The sequence below is a fragment of the Peromyscus maniculatus genome, chromosome 11 (genome assembly GCF_049852395.1).
Source record: "Peromyscus maniculatus bairdii isolate BWxNUB_F1_BW_parent chromosome 11, HU_Pman_BW_mat_3.1, whole genome shotgun sequence".
Lineage (NCBI taxonomy): Eukaryota > Metazoa > Chordata > Mammalia > Rodentia > Cricetidae > Peromyscus > Peromyscus maniculatus.
Window position 1 is genome coordinate 63,864,835 of NC_134862.1, and position 16,455 is coordinate 63,881,289.

The window sequence follows — 16,455 nt, forward strand, 5'->3', positions numbered from 1 at the left end:
TGGCATGGTTATGTTTACATTTCAAAATTATGCAGGCTACCAGTACAATATACTTCATAATACCAAGTACATGCACTTCATAGTACCAAGACTATGAAGAGGAACAGAAAGGAAATGGGGACATCAGTTGAAATGCTCCTGTGGGCATTTAATTAAGAGAGGATGGTTGCTTGGTCTAGGTGGTAACAGCAGGAGTAGACTAAAAAGGAAATATTGTAAAGTAAAATTCAAATTTGTATCTCCCAATGTATTTCCTAAGAGTATATCAAAGTATAAATATCAGTGATGAGTCCTGGACTTTCAGACATGTGAGAGTGACATTCATCAAAAGAAAAAACACAAGAGAAATATATCTGGTAGGGTTGTATTATTGAGAGAATGTAATTTGGTGAAAGTAAGTAACTGTCAACTGAGATTTCTATATCTAGCAAAGCTATCTTTTAAAAAAAATCAACAGAGAAATAGACATTTCAAGACAAGCACAAAATAAAGTAATTCATGATCACCAAACCAGAACTGCAGAACATAATTAAAAGACTCCTACACAGGGAGGAAGAACGATAGTGTTAATCATAATACAAGAGAATATATTCCATGAGAGGAATAAACAAAGGAGAGCTAGGAAAGAATCCATCATGCCCAGCTCAGTACACCAACAAACCTCTAATATCAATAGGGAAGAAATAAAATAGCCAACAACTGAGCCACCAGGAGAATCACCAAAAAAAAAAAAAAAAAAAAAAAAACTGTAGGCATCAGTAAACCGCTCTCAATAGTAACTCTAAGTATAAACGCTCTTGATTCTATAATGAAAAGATGCAGACTAGCTCACTAAATTGAAAAATAGGACCCAACCATTAACTGTCTATCAGAAACACAACCTACTGGCAAAGATACAGCCCTACTGAGAGACAAAGGACAAAAGTCAATATACCAAGTGAATGGAAGCCAAACTCAATCAGAAGTAACCATATATCTGATAAAACAGATTTAAAGCTAAAATTAGAAGACAAAAAAAGAAAATCAATACATGTCAGTAAAGGGAGCAATCTATCAAGACATATAACAATTGTAATTACATATGCACCAAACATTACCGCATCCAGTATCATAAAATAAAGATTACTGGACTCAAAGGGACAGATAAGTCTAGAAACAGCACTTTGTGAGCGGATCAACACTGAAATCTAACAACAGGTAGAACATCCAGACGAAAACTCAACAAAGAAAGTTCAGTTTTAAAATGCACCATAAATAAAATAAACTTAATAGATATGTACAGAATACTTCATCCACTGGATGTAGAATACACATTCTTAACAGCACCCCCTGGAGCTTATCTAAAATAGATCACATTTTAGGTCCCAAGGTGAGTTTTAACAAATACCAAAAAAATTTAAATTGTGTATTATATCTTATCTGGATAATAGTGGAATAAAACTAGAAATCAGCATAAAGAGAAACTAGAAAAGCTATATGAAAACACACAGAGAATGAGCTATTAAAGAAATCAAGGAGAAATTTTTAATTTTTTTTAAATCAAAGGAAAATGAAGACAACTTACTAGAACCTTTGAGATGCAGCAAAAGCAGATCTAAAAAGAATGTTCATAGTGATGTGTGATTACACTAAGGTACCAGAGACACCTCAGATAATCACTGACAGGACAGCTCACAGTCTTAGAGAACAGGAACAAGCGAAGGGAAGAAACAGTAAATATTGAGACAGAAATTAATGAAGTGGAGACAACAAGAGCAATACAAATGATTAATTTTTTAAAGGGCTGGCTCTTTTAAAAGACAAAATCCATAAACCATTAACCAAACCAAAAGAAGGATGAGCCAGACTTAAGTTCCTATAAACCCAGCTACCTCAAAGGCTGACATAAGAGGATCACATATTTGAGGCTACCTAGACTAGAGAGAGAGAGTTCAAGGATAGTGTGGGCAACTTAAAACCATGTTTCAAAAAAAATTCTTAGCCTTTAAAAGGACTAGGTGGTGCTTGACATGGTAGTGCATGTCTTTAATCCTAGCACTCAGTGGGCAGAGACAAGTGGATCTCTGCAAGTTCCAGGCCAGCCTGGTCTACATAGTGATTTCCAGAATAGCCAGGGCTATGTAGAGACACTCTGTCTCAGATAGACAGACAGACAGATGATACATAAATAGATCCACAGATAGATTATTGATAGGTGAGAGAGAGAGAGAGAGAGAGAGAGAGAGAGAGAGAGAGAGAGAGAGAGATGGACTAGTCATAACTTAGTGATAGAGCACTTGTCTAACATGAGCAAGGCCTTGGGTATGATCCCCAGAGCCACAAAAATACAAAGAAAGAAGACCCAAGCTAATAAGATTAAATATGGAAAAGATGACACCACAGATACTAAAGAGACCCTAAGAATCATTCAGGAATACTTTGAAAATCTATGTTCAAAAAAATAGAAAAGACACATATGACCTACCCAAATTAAATCAAGAGGATATAAACAACTTAAATGGCTCTATAATAAACAATGAGATGAAAGCATTAATAAAGTCTCCCAACAAAGAAAAGGCAAGACAGACTCATAACCAAATTCTACCAGACCTTTATAGAACTAACATCAACAATGCTCAAACTATCCCATGAAGTAGAAAGTGGAGAAACAGAGTCACATTTTTTTAAAGCCAGTGTTATTCTGTTCTAATATGAAAATCCAGTAAGGAAACACAGAAAAGGGAAGCTTATATTTTCTACTCTTCTTCAATATAGTGCTTGATGTTTTCGATAGAACAGGGAGGAAAGAGAAAGAAATTAAAAGAATACAAATTTTTAAAAAAGAAGATAAATTGTCTCTATTTTTAGATGATGCGATCCTATGCTTTAAAAACCATAACAACCTCTAAAAAAATCTTCAATCTGACAATCACTTTCAGCAGAGTAGCAATACAAAATAATATCTGAACATCAGTAGCTTTTCTATACACCAGTAGCAAACTTTCTGAGAAAGAAACCAGATGGGGAATCCATACAACATCTGGTAGCAAACCTAACCAAGAAGATGAAATATCTCCATAGGGACAACTTTAAAACACTGAAAAAAAGAAATTAGACTCTAGGAGATGGAAAGACTTTCCTTGACATTCTCCGCACAACTAGAAGAAAACAATCCTAAAATCCATATAGAAGTACACAACACCCCAAACTGCTAAAACACAAAGCAACGCTGGAGGCATAACAATCCTGATCTCAACTATGTTACAGAACCGTTGTCACACACACACACACAATACTGACATAAAAACAGACAACACACCAGTCTAATGGGAGAGAGAATCCAGCTGCAAACCCTCACGGCCACAGCCACAGTCACAGTCACGACCACGGTCACAGTCACAGCCACCTGACTTTTTACAAAGATGCCAAAACATACATTGGAAAAAAGACAAATCTCTTCAACAAATGGCACTGGGGAAAATGGATAGCTACATGTACACAAATGAAACTGGATTCATTTCTTTCTCACCCTTCACACACACAAAAAAAAGCACTCTAAATGTATCAAAGACCTTAAATGTAAGACCTGAAACTTGGAAACTAGTGGAAGAAAACACAGGTGCAATACTTGAAGGTATAGGCATAATTAAGGACATTCTTAAAAGAAATCCAATAGTCAAGAAAATAATGGCAAGAGTCCTAGTTAGGGTTTCTATTGCTGCAATGAAACACCATGACCAAAAGCAAGTTGGGGAAGAAAATGTTTATTTGGCTTACACTTCCACATCACAGTTCAGCATCAACGAAGTCAGGACAGGAACTCAAATAGAGCAGAACACTAGATGCAGAAGCTAATGCAGAGGTCATGGAGGAGTGCTACTTACTGGCTTGCTCATCATGGCTTGCTCAACCTGCTTTCTTATAGCACCTAGGACCAACAGTCCAGGGATGGCACCACCCACAATGGGTTGGATCTTTCCCCATCAATCACTAATTAAGAAAATGAATGCCCTACAGCTCAATTTTATGGAGGCATTTTCTCCACTGAGGTCTCTTACTTTCAGATATCTGTGACAAGTTGACATAAAACTGTCCAAGAATAGCAAGGATTAGCAAGTGGAATTTCATGAAATTAATGCTTCTACACAGCAAAGGAAACAATCAGAGTGAAGAAATAGGCTACAGACAGAAAAAAATCTTTGCTAAATAAACTTCTGACTGGAGATTCATATCTAGAATATATAAAGAACTCAAAAAAAGAACACAAAAAGCCATCCAGTCAATAAATAGAAAAATGAATGGAAATTTTCTCAAAAGAAGAAACACAAGTGGTCAATAAATATATGAAAAAAATTCAACATGCTTATCCACAGGGAAATACAAATTAAAACTACATTGAGATTCTACCTCATACCAACCAGAATGGTTACCATCAAGAAAATGAAAACTAACAAATGCTAATGAAAAAGGGGGGAAGGGAACCCTTACTCACTGTGACTGTCAGTGGAAATGTACACTATCTAGCAACTGTGGCAATCAGTATGGTGGTTCCTCAAAAAACTAAAATTTAAACTGCCATATGATCCAGCCCTACTGCTTCTGAGTGTATATCCAAATGAATCCAAATAAGCACTTCACAAAAATATTTGCACACCCATGTGCACTTCCACACCATTCCCTATAGCCAAGATACACACCTTCCTAGATACACCCATCAACACATGAATGAAGAAAATGTGATACACACAGTAGAGTTTTATGGAGCTTTGAAGAATGAAATTATGTTATTTACTGGAAAATTAGATGGGTCTAGAGATCATGATGCTAAGCAAAATGAGCCAGACTCAGAAAGACAAATATCACGTTTTCTATCCTATGCAGGAGAGAGGGGGGAGAGGGAGGAAGGGAGGAAGGGAGGAAGAGGGGACAGGGAAGGAGGAAGGAGGGGGAGGGAGGGGCAGAAAGAGGGAAATAGAGTAGAATAGGGACTATAATGGAAGAATAAAGCATTTAAATGAATGGGCAAACAAGAGAGGTAATAGAAAAAAGTCAATTATTGCACATTTTCTCTAATATTCAGAATCTATATTTAAATTGTATGTGTACATATGACATGAAAGCAGAAGAGAGACTATGTAGGGAGCAAACAAGACCAAAAGGGAGATGAAGGACAGAATAATGGGTGAAAAGGGGAATATGGGCAAAGTGTAATGATATATATGTGTAAAACATTAAAACAGCCCATTGTTACGTACCCTAACAAAAATATTAATTATAAGTAAGGAATTTAACTTGGATACATTAAGTCTGAGATGCCTGTGGGATGCCAAATGGAAACATTGCAAAAAAAAAATGTTGAATATAGAGGCTCAGGAGAGAGACCTCGGTCGGAAATAGAAATTTTGGAGCCGTGACAAATTGAGTAGTGACCTTACAGTAGCCACGAGAATGTGCCTAGAAAATCTCCAACTACAGCCAGGAGCCCTAGCTGCGGGGCTCTGAAATCCACTACTATATTTAAACAGAGAGAATGGGTTGAGAACGGCACGGCAGGCGCACTCCTGCAAGGCAGGGACCCTTCTAGCTCAGGACACTCAAGGGCTTCCTGGGAGCTTTGCCTAGCACCCAGCCTGCTTTCTCTCTGTCACTCAGAGTCTGAATGGCATGGTGAACTAACGACTCTTCCAGCTTTCCTAGCTCCTTCCCCATTACCTCTGAGCACTGCTTTTCTAACAAAATCCCTCCACATTTCATCCCATCCTGGTGTCTACTTTTCAGAGCGCCCAAACCAAGCAAGCCTCAGTCTGTTCATACCTCCTTATACCCATCCACACCCTGAACAATTTACTCCCCACGCTGCTCTGAGCCTGACTGTGTGACTTGCTTTAGGCAATAAAACAACGGCAAATGTGTCACGGGTGAAGGATTGGGAAGGTTTGCACATTGGCCCATTCTCTCTTTCCTATGGTATGAATGCTTTGTCACTGCAAGATTTGTATCTTATAAAATCCACTCACTAGTGTGAGAGCCCCCAGAATGAGATTTGTGCCTTTCTAAAGAAATCCCAGAGGGCTCTCTTGTCCCTTCTGCCATAGGGTTCTGTGTCACTCAGCAAATAGGTATATGAGAGACCATAAAGAAAGAGCGTCCAGTTGACGCTTATAGATATGCGATAACTAGACCATCCAATGTCAACCAAGCCAACCCAAGATAAACCAACCCACAAACTTGCAAAAAAAATACTAAACATTTATTATTTTAGACTTCTGAGTTTGGGGATGGTTTCTTGGGCAGAAAAACTAATGATAGAGGAGTTTGGGTACATAAAGATGGTACTGAAACCCGTAAGAATAAGACAGTGATCTGAAGGTCCTTGTTCTCTCAATATAAATCCCTTATATTTAGCCACAGGCCTTTTGAAGTTTTACTGAACAGTTACTATGTTGCAGACAAACTGAAGATTCCATTTCTTCTAGGAGGAGCATTATTCCTTTTGGAGAATAATTACAATTAAACACTTTCATATGGATACACACGCGCGTGTGTGTGTGTGTGTGTGTGTGTGTGTGTGTGTGTGTGTGTGTGTGGCTTATAAGGTTTAGTGCTAGATACCCCTCTCCCACCTTTCCTCCATCCTGCTTATTGATAGCTAATGGCTTCTGGAGAGTCAGTTTTCTTTTTTCTTATTTTTTTGTTGTTGTTGTTGTTGGAGCTGAGGACCGAACCCAGGGCCTTGTGTTTGTAGGCAAGTGCTCTACCACTGAGCTAAATCCCCAACCTGAGAGTCAGTTTTCTTTAAGGACGTAGTCCCTAATAGGTTGACCATGCTCCACTGGATGGTCCCACACATATAAGTATATAGGCAGCACACATTGGACTGGGTGGTAAATGTGTCTTTGAAAGAAGACATGAAGCTTGGAAGGGGGGAGGTAGATCTGGGATGAATTAGAGGAAAGACTGGGGGTGAATATGATACAAATACATTGCATACATACATAAAGTAATCAAAGATTACTATTCATTAATAAATATTTATTCATTAATAAAAATTAATAAAATATTGAAATTTTGTTGGGTATAAAGTTGGCAAGAATATAGAATTCTTCCACTTCAGCTTCACAGAAACACTTTCTGCATACACACACACACACACACACACACACACACGCACCATCATATCACAACCTCAGTCAACTCCTCACTCTGTCTCAGGATTTGTTAGGTCCTTGCAATCCACACGTGATAAGGACCTTATCAAAGACATGAGGTGAATACAATGCCCTCCATCTGCAGAGAAAATGAACCACAACAGACAGAAGCAAAAACCAGGATTTGCCGCAGAAATCATAGTGGCTTCTTTACTTGGCTAAATTATTGGCTTGCTGTCTGCACACGAAGGGCAAACCATTAAAGAAACACTGATAAGAGACAAAATCCTTGTTATCAGGACCTCACAGTCTGTGAGGAGGTCGGCAACTACACTACCTAAAGTGTGGTGGCAGGGGAAAGCCCAAGATGCTAAGAGAATATGAAAGAAAAGGACCCGTGGGTCCACGAAGGGGATGCAGGATGCTTCCTAGAAGAAGTAACTGTGGTTCAGGAGGTCCTCATGCAGAGACAAGGCAGGTTCAAGGCAAATTCTAACAGGAAGGGGAGTGCGAAGGCAGATGGATGAGGAATCATAGTGACTCCTGGGTTTCTGGCTTGTTAATAAAATGAATGGTGCTATCATTTGCTGCAAGAGGCTATGTGATCGGAGGGCCAGAGGTGGTAAAGGAATGTGGATATGTTTTTAAATAAGGGGACTCTGCAACGCTGTGAAGTACTAAAGCAAAAAATATCCACTGTTCAACTGGGATGAAATTCTGAAGAAAAGAGAATCCTGGGTTGGAAAATAAATGTGGCAGTCAAAAGCATGTGGATGAGAGTTGAAACAAAGAGAAGGGGGGAAACTCTCTGGGTTGTGACCAGGAAGCATTTGCATGGAAGGATCAGTCATTTAGTTCCCATCCGGAGAAGGCCAGTCAACACTAGGGAAGAGAGTCGCCAAAGGGAAAAGTTCCCATGAGATACAAGCAAGGTACTTTGGTATCCAGTCTCAGATACTCAAATTCTCTACCCACCACTCCGCTGTAAATGGCCAGAAAATTATTAGCATTAAAATGTGAATAATTAGTAACATGCATCCATGAATATACGCATTTTAATTAGGATGCCAAACTTCACAATAGTTCCCACTTGGAAACCAAAACAAATGAAACTCAGGTTCCACTACCTATCGCTATCTCCAAATTTGTAGGCCCTTTTGCTCATCACTAAAGTGTGAATAACGGTTCCTTAGCTCAGAGACTGAAGATAAGCACCACACTACTGGTCTAGGGCCAATACCCAATACTAGCCTCCATCCATCCTTCTAACTAAATTTCTCAAACTTCCACATGTATCCGATCCACGATGTTGATGGGCATCCACTCCCAGAATGGATCTGACTCAGAACTCTGGTGGTGGAGCAGAGAAATTCTTAGTGGTGCTGATGCTGCTGTTCAGGGACCAGACTCTAGGACTAGACTTCTTCCTCAAGTTGCCCAGAAATTGAATATGTAGACCTGCTAAAGGGTGTGGGTCCGAGTTCTAGGTTTTACGTGCAGGGAGGATGATAAGTCATGGTAGAATAAGAGACAGGGGCAGGGCAGTGCATAGCCTGTTGGCTCAACTACCACCCAAGCCTTTCCAGACCGAGAAGTTAAAGGATTCACCCCTCCATGTTTGAAAAGCTGTGACTCACAATACTGGAGGTAGTAGGTGAACTATATTGACTCAGCCCTCGGCCGAGGAGGGGAGTGGGTCTGCAGAGTCACAGCAAACAAGCACAGAATGGACTGAGGTCTCCTCCACAGCTGGGGAGAAAAGTGGGGTGTAGCAGGGCTGGAGAGAGTTAAAGACAATGGAGCCTGGCCTGGTGGCTGGGGATGAGCGGTCTCCCTCAGAGGTATGTGGGTAGAAAGGAAGCCTGTGGGAACTCTTCCCCACCTTCAGATAAGTCAACCTCTGTTCCGAGTTAAAATGGCCATGAAAAGCAAGAAACTAACCTGGAACCGCCTGGGAATTCTCCCAGCTCTGTAATACCATCCCCCGCTCTCTCCAGGCCCTGGTGATGCCCAGGAAACAGGTGGATAGAAATCTCTAGACAAGCCCATTAGCAACAGGAATGGAAGGGAAGTGGCTTCTTTTGACAAATGCCTGTCACAGGCGTCATCTGCTTTTATGTCTTAAAGATCTCCTCTGAACTCCCCATTTCCATTTGTAATTTAATCCAACCCACATTCACTACTATGCTAGGTAGTGAAATTGATAATATTAATGAATCACTGTGCTCAGCTCACAGAGTTCTGTCTGGGGATATAAAATGCTGTGTTTATTCTGTAGTCTATAAAACAATTTCACATATCATTTAATTTATTCCTCACATGCCGAAGAAAATGGGTGATATGAATCCTCTTCCTCTTTTTTGTCGTTCTGATCCTCGGCTTAAATATCACCTCTTCACAAGCCTTCGGTGACATGTCAAATCTAAAGTCACTCTGTCCCTACCACACACATTGCCTCAGATTAATCCTCTGAATAACATTCATCACGGGCCAGTTTCATTCCGCTCTCTCTGTAGCAGAATATGAATTTTATGAAAGTAGGATATTTGGCTGTCTTGTTCATTGCTGTATTCTCAGGATCCAAATCATTACCCAGCTCAGAACTGGTCCCTGAGCTACGCTTATTGGGAGGCAGGGAACGGGGAAGGAGGACAAGAGATGGATGCAAGAAAGAAGACAAATGTGAAAAGAGGAACAGGGAGGAGGGAAGGGGAGGAGGGGGAGAGAGAAGGGGAAGAAGGAAAGAAAAGAGGGGAATTAGGAAGAGAGAGAATAAGATGAGGGCCAGGGAAGGAGGAAGGCAGGGAGGGAGGGGGAAGGAGGAAGGGAGAAGGGGGAAAGCGAGGGTTAAGCAGTGTCCACACCCAGTGATGGAGCTAGGGCTTACATTGTGGCTTTGTGGCTCCCGTCCCCAGCCTAGGCTCTTCCTCTCCCTGCATCCCAGGGCCACTCCAAGCCAGTACTCAGATTCTAAGGTTGCAAGCTGACCCTGTCCTCACCTGGGGACAGAGGTAGATCCAGTTAGGACTCAGACCTGAGCCCTGGGCAGCTCACCCAGAGCTGTGATGAAGGAACAGAGAATCTGGAAGTTGGGCGTGTGCCATCTGTGACTGTGAAGCCCTTCTCTGTGGACAGGTAGGACTTGGCTGTGTTTAGGATTGTTACATTCGAGAAAACATCAGTCAAGGACTAAAGAAGTCAAGAGTAACTCAATCCACCTTCCTTTTGAGAAGTAAAAATGTAAAATGTTTCTCATCACTTTTTAAATTAAGAACGAAGCATAAAATTTCTGTTCAGTAAATAGAGCAAACAAAAGAAGTCTATTGTATGACTAGTCAAGGCTAAGAGGGGGAGACAAAGGAGAAAGAAAAAAAGGAAGAAAGACAGAATCACAAAAGAGTCATTCATCTTAAAATGGTAAGAGGCCTCTTGTGATCACTGATGACCCGACAGATGGGATCCAGTGCTTGTGTGCTAACAGTCGGCGGGTGTGAGTGACTCTCTTGATCATATAGCCAACAAGGATTAAAGCAAGACCAGATGCATGAAGCTACAGTCAGAGAACACACAGTCTGATAAGACAAATACTTTCTTAAAGTACTATACTTACTTGGAGAAAACGATCACTTAAGACCAAGAACCATGCCCAGGGACTGAGAAGAAAGCTCAGTTGCTACAGCACTAGACTTACAAGCACAAAGACCTGAGTTCAATCCCCAGAACCCACACTTTAAAAAAAACAGAGCATGATGACACGCACTTGAACACTAGTGCTAAGAAAGCAGACACAGGCAGACAAAGACCTATGGGTTCACTGGCTAAAGAACCTAGTCCACTTGGCAAGGCCCAGGCCAGTGAGTGAGAGACCCTGTCTCAAACAAGCAAAAAGAGATGGACTACATCTGAAAAACAATAACGGAGGCTGTCCTCTAGCCTCTACACACACACACACACACACACACACACACACGCACGCACGCACGCACGCACGCACACGCACACGCACACGCACACGCACACGCACACGCACACGCACACGCACACACACCACACAAGCGTATCTTACGTCATTACTTTCCCATCTCTCCTAGAAAAAGGCCAGGTGTACATTTAGATGATGCTGAAGGACAGGAAGATGCAGATTATATTCTTGTAACTATTGCAGCCTTTTAGTCAGTAACAGGTGAGCCCATCCATCAGCCCTAGGCTGTGTTATTTCACAGGCCAGAAAGTATACAAAAGCCCATGAGGACAGGTTCACTCCCCTGCCCCAGGCTGTGTGCCCAAGACAGAATCACACCTTCCTCCAGTCCTGTCCAGCTGCTCTGCTCCCCCTAACTCATTCATCTGCTGACTTCAGCCCTGTATGAGAATCTGTAGCATGCCTCTGTTCACCTCGGTCCTAGACTCAATTTTATGAGAGAATTTTTTTTTTTTCAAATGTGGCCAATGTCATTATAAAGGCGCAGGGATGTCAAAGAATGACAGTTTCCAATCAATGCCAAAAGAACATGAATGAGAGACACTTCATCTTTAGTGAGGCCCCATTCTGTCTTAAAGTCTCACTCACTACAATTCCAAGTCTATGTGTGTTTCACGGACAGCACAATGCCCTAGAATCCTCATGTTCATGCCAAAGCTGACAGCCTTCATGCCAATCTTCCCATTTACATCCCTGCTTCTGTCAGGAAGGCACCTGGCTTCATATAAGCTCATCAATACTATAACAAATGGTTTTATGCTGAACTTTTTTGTAGCTTTAGAGTTTGTAAATGTATACTTGATCCAATGGCCTAGATCCCGGCTCCCCATCACACTATAAGCTCCATGAAGATAATTATGGTGCTAACTCTATCACTCACTATTACTCTATCTCTTTAGAGACCACCAGCTCTCATTGTCCCTGCTTCCCACCCTCATCCCCTTCCCCTACTGTTCAGCTCATGAGTCGGGGCCTAGTGCTCATGGTTGCTAACCTACTGTTGCACTTTCTGCTTTTCCTAGTTCTCCCTTGCAAGGGAGCATGCACCAGGAAAAAGAAATGCATTCTTTGGACCGTAAAAAAAATCACCCTGTTTTTCCAGTCCATGACTGACTTGCCCCCTGGAGACCAAGAGCTGCTGCTGCTCTTCTCACTTGGCCTCCTCCATCCACCACCACTAAGAGAGAAGGTAAGAGAAGGAACGGCGTTGACTTCCGGTGGCTAATTTTGATTGTCAACCTGACATATATTGGAAGCAGGAATCTCAGTTGAAAAGTTGCCCCCATCAGACATGCCTGTAGGCATGTCTGATGGGGGCATTTTCTTGATTGCTAATTGATGGAAAAATACCCAGCCCTCTGTGGGCGGTACCATCCCTAGGCAGATGGGCTTGGGTTATATAAGCAAGCAAGTCAACCCCAAGTCTTGAAGCAAGCCAGTAAGTAGTGTTCTTCTGTGGTCTCTACTTCAGGTCCTACAGTGATCTATGGTAAAATGGAAGGGTATAAACTTAGAAATATGTCTAGAATTATCTACTTCAAGCTCAAGTTTTGCTTTCATGCTAGAATGGGCATCTGGGTGCGCCCATGGCCCTATCAGCTGGGGACAGGCATGCTTCGTCACTGATCTACAGAATCCCTTCAGGGAAAGTCAGAGGTGGGAAGGCCCTTTCCAAGTCAGTCACTACCATCCTGAGTGAGGCAAACCTCCCTAACCAAAATGTACTGACACTGAGAAGCAGACGGTGATAGGCACACCACCTTTCCTTTCCATCAGTCAATCCCTGCTCCTCAGGCAGGATTCACATGCACACTAGACTGGGATCCATGACAAAGACCACTCCAAGTGGCCAGGAAAGGAATAAGGCACACAAACTTCATGGACACCAAACAATGTGATACTACCGACAGGAAGTCAGAAGTGACACAAACAAGAACCAGGAAGACAGACAAGTGGGCAGACTTCACTCTCCACCTACAGAGAACCTATGCTTTAAACACCCGCTGACCCCATCACTTCAGCACAGAGGCAGTATTGTCAGCCAGCCCTGGATTTAAGCCTGGCTCTGTCTCCTACTGCTTGGGGAACCTGAACAAGTTACCTAACTTTTCTTAGCTTCAATTTCTTCACTTACAAAATGGAGGTACATACTTGATAGGATTTGGCAAGGATTCATTATGGTAAGGTGTAGAAACTGCTGGATACAGCACCCAGAAACTAAAGCCCTCAATAAGTAGTAGCTAATTCTTTGTTCAAAGCCCAAAATGATTCAGCTGCCTGAAAGACCCACAGGTTCCAGGGGAGAGGAGAAGTTGTGACTGGCCTGTCCCTTAGAAGGCTCATCTTTCCCTAACACAGCAAAGAAGTAAATGCCAGACATTTCCCCGAAAAAACGATGCTTCTGGAATGTGGATTTCTCAGTTGAAACCCAGACAACATGTAGGTCTAGCTATCTATCTGGCTCTCTCTCTCTCTCTCTCTCTCTCTCTCTCTCTCTCTCTCTCTCTCTTTCTCTCTCTCCCTTCTCTTCTCTCAAGCCCAATACTCAATCACAACCTCAGAGAGGTACAAGAGTCATGACAACATGGATGGATCCAATGACTCGTCCCTGTGCATGTGGACAGCGACTGCTGTCCATCACACTGCCACTAACCCTACACGTACAACTCCTGGCAGGATGGTCTTCTAGAAGCCCCAGGCTCACAAATCCCACAAGGAAGCAGGCTAGGAACAGAAAGGGCTCCATGGAAACCACCCTCAAAGGGGCTGCAGTATCTAAACAGGAAGTCCCATTCTGGGAAGGGGCAGTTCACCGAATCTGGTTTTCATTGTTTGGGTTTTTGTTGATTGTTTTTTGTTTGTTTGTTTGGAGCTGCAGCTCAAACCCAGGGCCTTGACCATGTTCAGGAAACACGCTACTATTGATTTACATCCCTTGCCCAGAAGTATGTATTTTCAAATTGATTTTTTTTTCCACACAGAATTGAAAAGAAGTCCTAGAATCTGAGTCAGAACTGTTCCAAATAGGAAGGCTATAAGACATGACGCAAATGCAATGCGTGTTATCCATACCTCTGACCATGCGTTCAGTTGTATGCCCATCATTCATCTCTACCTGTATAAACAGTCTCTGTCCAGTTAGCTCATACACAACCTCAAAAGTGCCCAGACTTAGACAGTAAGTAGTATAACAACCCCATACTCCAAGTAGCAAAGGCATCTCCCTGGCCAGAGGTAAAAGACTTGCAGAAAGCAATAAAACATAAGGCCATCTTCTTCTGGGCACTGGAGACAGGAACAATCCTACAAGAACCACACTTCGGCAAGAGAGGGAGCTCTATTTTCTAGCAGTTTCTACTGGGAACAGATGACAAAGTTCCCTTCAACATCTTACACCCCACCTTCCAACCCCAGTGCAGGAAGCCCCTCTTCTTCTGGTTCTCACATAAACTAGTGTTCTTATTTCCGTATTAGAAATATCTCTTCCTTTCATGAAAACAATTCTCCGGTGTCAGGTTTCCCAGCCTCCCCTTAGGACTAGGATATTCTGCCATCCCCCAGAGGATCTCCATAACATAATGTGAGGATGGCGTCCTTATGACACGATGTGATTCTCCTGCCCCAAGAATAAGAGTCAACGTTCCAACACGCTGACCTGGGAATGCTTGACTGTTCCCAGGTCTGGGTGATCCACCGACCTACTCAGCCTGAAACACTGGCTCTGACCTGTCACAGTCACAGATATGTCAAAGATCCCCACCTCAGATCCTTACCTTCCCCTCCCCCAAATCTACACACACCTTGGACAAGAGGCCAGACCTTGGTCCCCACCTGAAGGAGGAAGCCTAGATGGGGGAGATGGGGGGAAAGTGTCTGCCATCATTCTCTCTAGATCACCAACATAAAAGGCACGGAGCACGAGTGTTCTGCCCCTGAAAAGCATTCTGTTCAGGGAGGCATCCAAATCCTGTCAATAAAAAGCAAGTCACTCTAGCCTGGTCTCCTCCTGGTATTCTCCACCCAAGTCCCCCTCTCAGGAAAGGACCACATGTCTGCCCCAACCAGCAGCTCCAGACACCCAGGCCGCTCTACGCCAGTCCAGAGTCACCTCCAAAAAGCACATGTAGCCTCCTGCATAGAAACTTCACTGGAAGCTCAGCCCCTTGCTGAACACTTTCTCAAGAGTCCCCCACAAAACTTGCCAGTATTGGGGACGGTGGAGCTGCTTTTGTCTAAGAGCCATGGAAGGGCTTTGAGAGGCTCTGGGGCTAGTGAAAATCCCCAGGCCCTCATCAGCCACGAGTGGGGCTCCATTTCTGTGGCAACAGGCGAGACTCCCTGGCTGTGGGGGTGAGAAATGTAAGCCAAACGCCACCCCTAGGACCCCACCAAGGGGCATGCGATTCGCTCCCAGGACATCCTAACAGGGTACTGTCCCGGCTGGGGCAATCGCTGGAGAAGTTGGAAATGGAAAGGACGAGATGCAGAAGAAGAGCTGGTGAGGAGCCTTCCAAGACGGTCTGGCCCAGATCCCAGCCTCCGAGGTCCACGCACCCCAACAGGTAGCAGCAGCGGGGGTTTTGCGCTGCCCGGCTTGAGGCCACCCTGACATAGCCCCATCCTCGGCTGCAAACACCCAGCCCCACTCACCTTGAATTAATGCAGAGTCCCGCGCTCGGCTGAAGGAGGGTGTGCTAGCAATCCCCAGGCATCATTGAATTCTTTTAAAAGAGCAAAAGGGTGGGGGAAGGGGGACGGAGGGAGGGAGGGAGAGGGAGGGAGGAAAGAGAGGTAGTGAAATTGAAGGGGAAAGAAGGTAAAGTCTGCAGAAAGAGGCGCAGGGGAGGGAAAGAAACGGAAAACAAAATTAATAAATGAGAAAAGAGACAGTTCGGGGGACGGAGGGAGGAAAAAAAAATCTGTCTCCTGCCCACACAGTGCAAAAGAAATTTCTGGCAATCAGGAAGACTCTCTCACACACTTTCCCCTTCAGAGGGGGGCAGCTGGGGAAATAAATAACAAAGGAGAAGAGAAGACGGGAGGGTATCCAAACGGAGAGGAAATCTCTCTGTCCAGGCAGCGCAGCCCCAGAGAGCCGTGTGGAGCAGGCAGGAGGCGGGCAAGAGAACACGGGAGCGAGCGCGCAGAGGCTGCGGGAGGGGCAGGGGGGCAGCGCAAGGCTCGGTTTATCCACCGATCTGGGTAGTAACCAGGCTGGGGTCCAGAAAATTAGGTCAGGGTTTCTGCAAAAAAAAAAGTTCGCTGACCTCAAACTTCCGTGATTTCCACTGAAGCTCCGGATCTCCCCAGGCAGTTCCTCCTCCGACCCCGGCTCTCTGCTCCCCC

The 16,455-nt window shown here is 43.4% G+C and overlaps 1 protein-coding gene across 1 annotated transcript in view; it reads right to left on the reverse strand.

The window, feature by feature from the left end:
- The window catches only part of Cacna1e (calcium voltage-gated channel subunit alpha1 E), a 466,977-nt gene extending 450,766 nt beyond the window's left edge, over positions 1-16,211 (reverse strand). Inside the window, exon 1 of the mRNA XM_076547646.1 lies at positions 15,760-16,211. The gene's annotated coding sequence lies outside the window, so the exon portion shown is untranslated. The remainder of the gene's footprint in view (positions 1-15,759) is intronic.
- Positions 16,212-16,455: the final 244 nt, after the last annotated feature.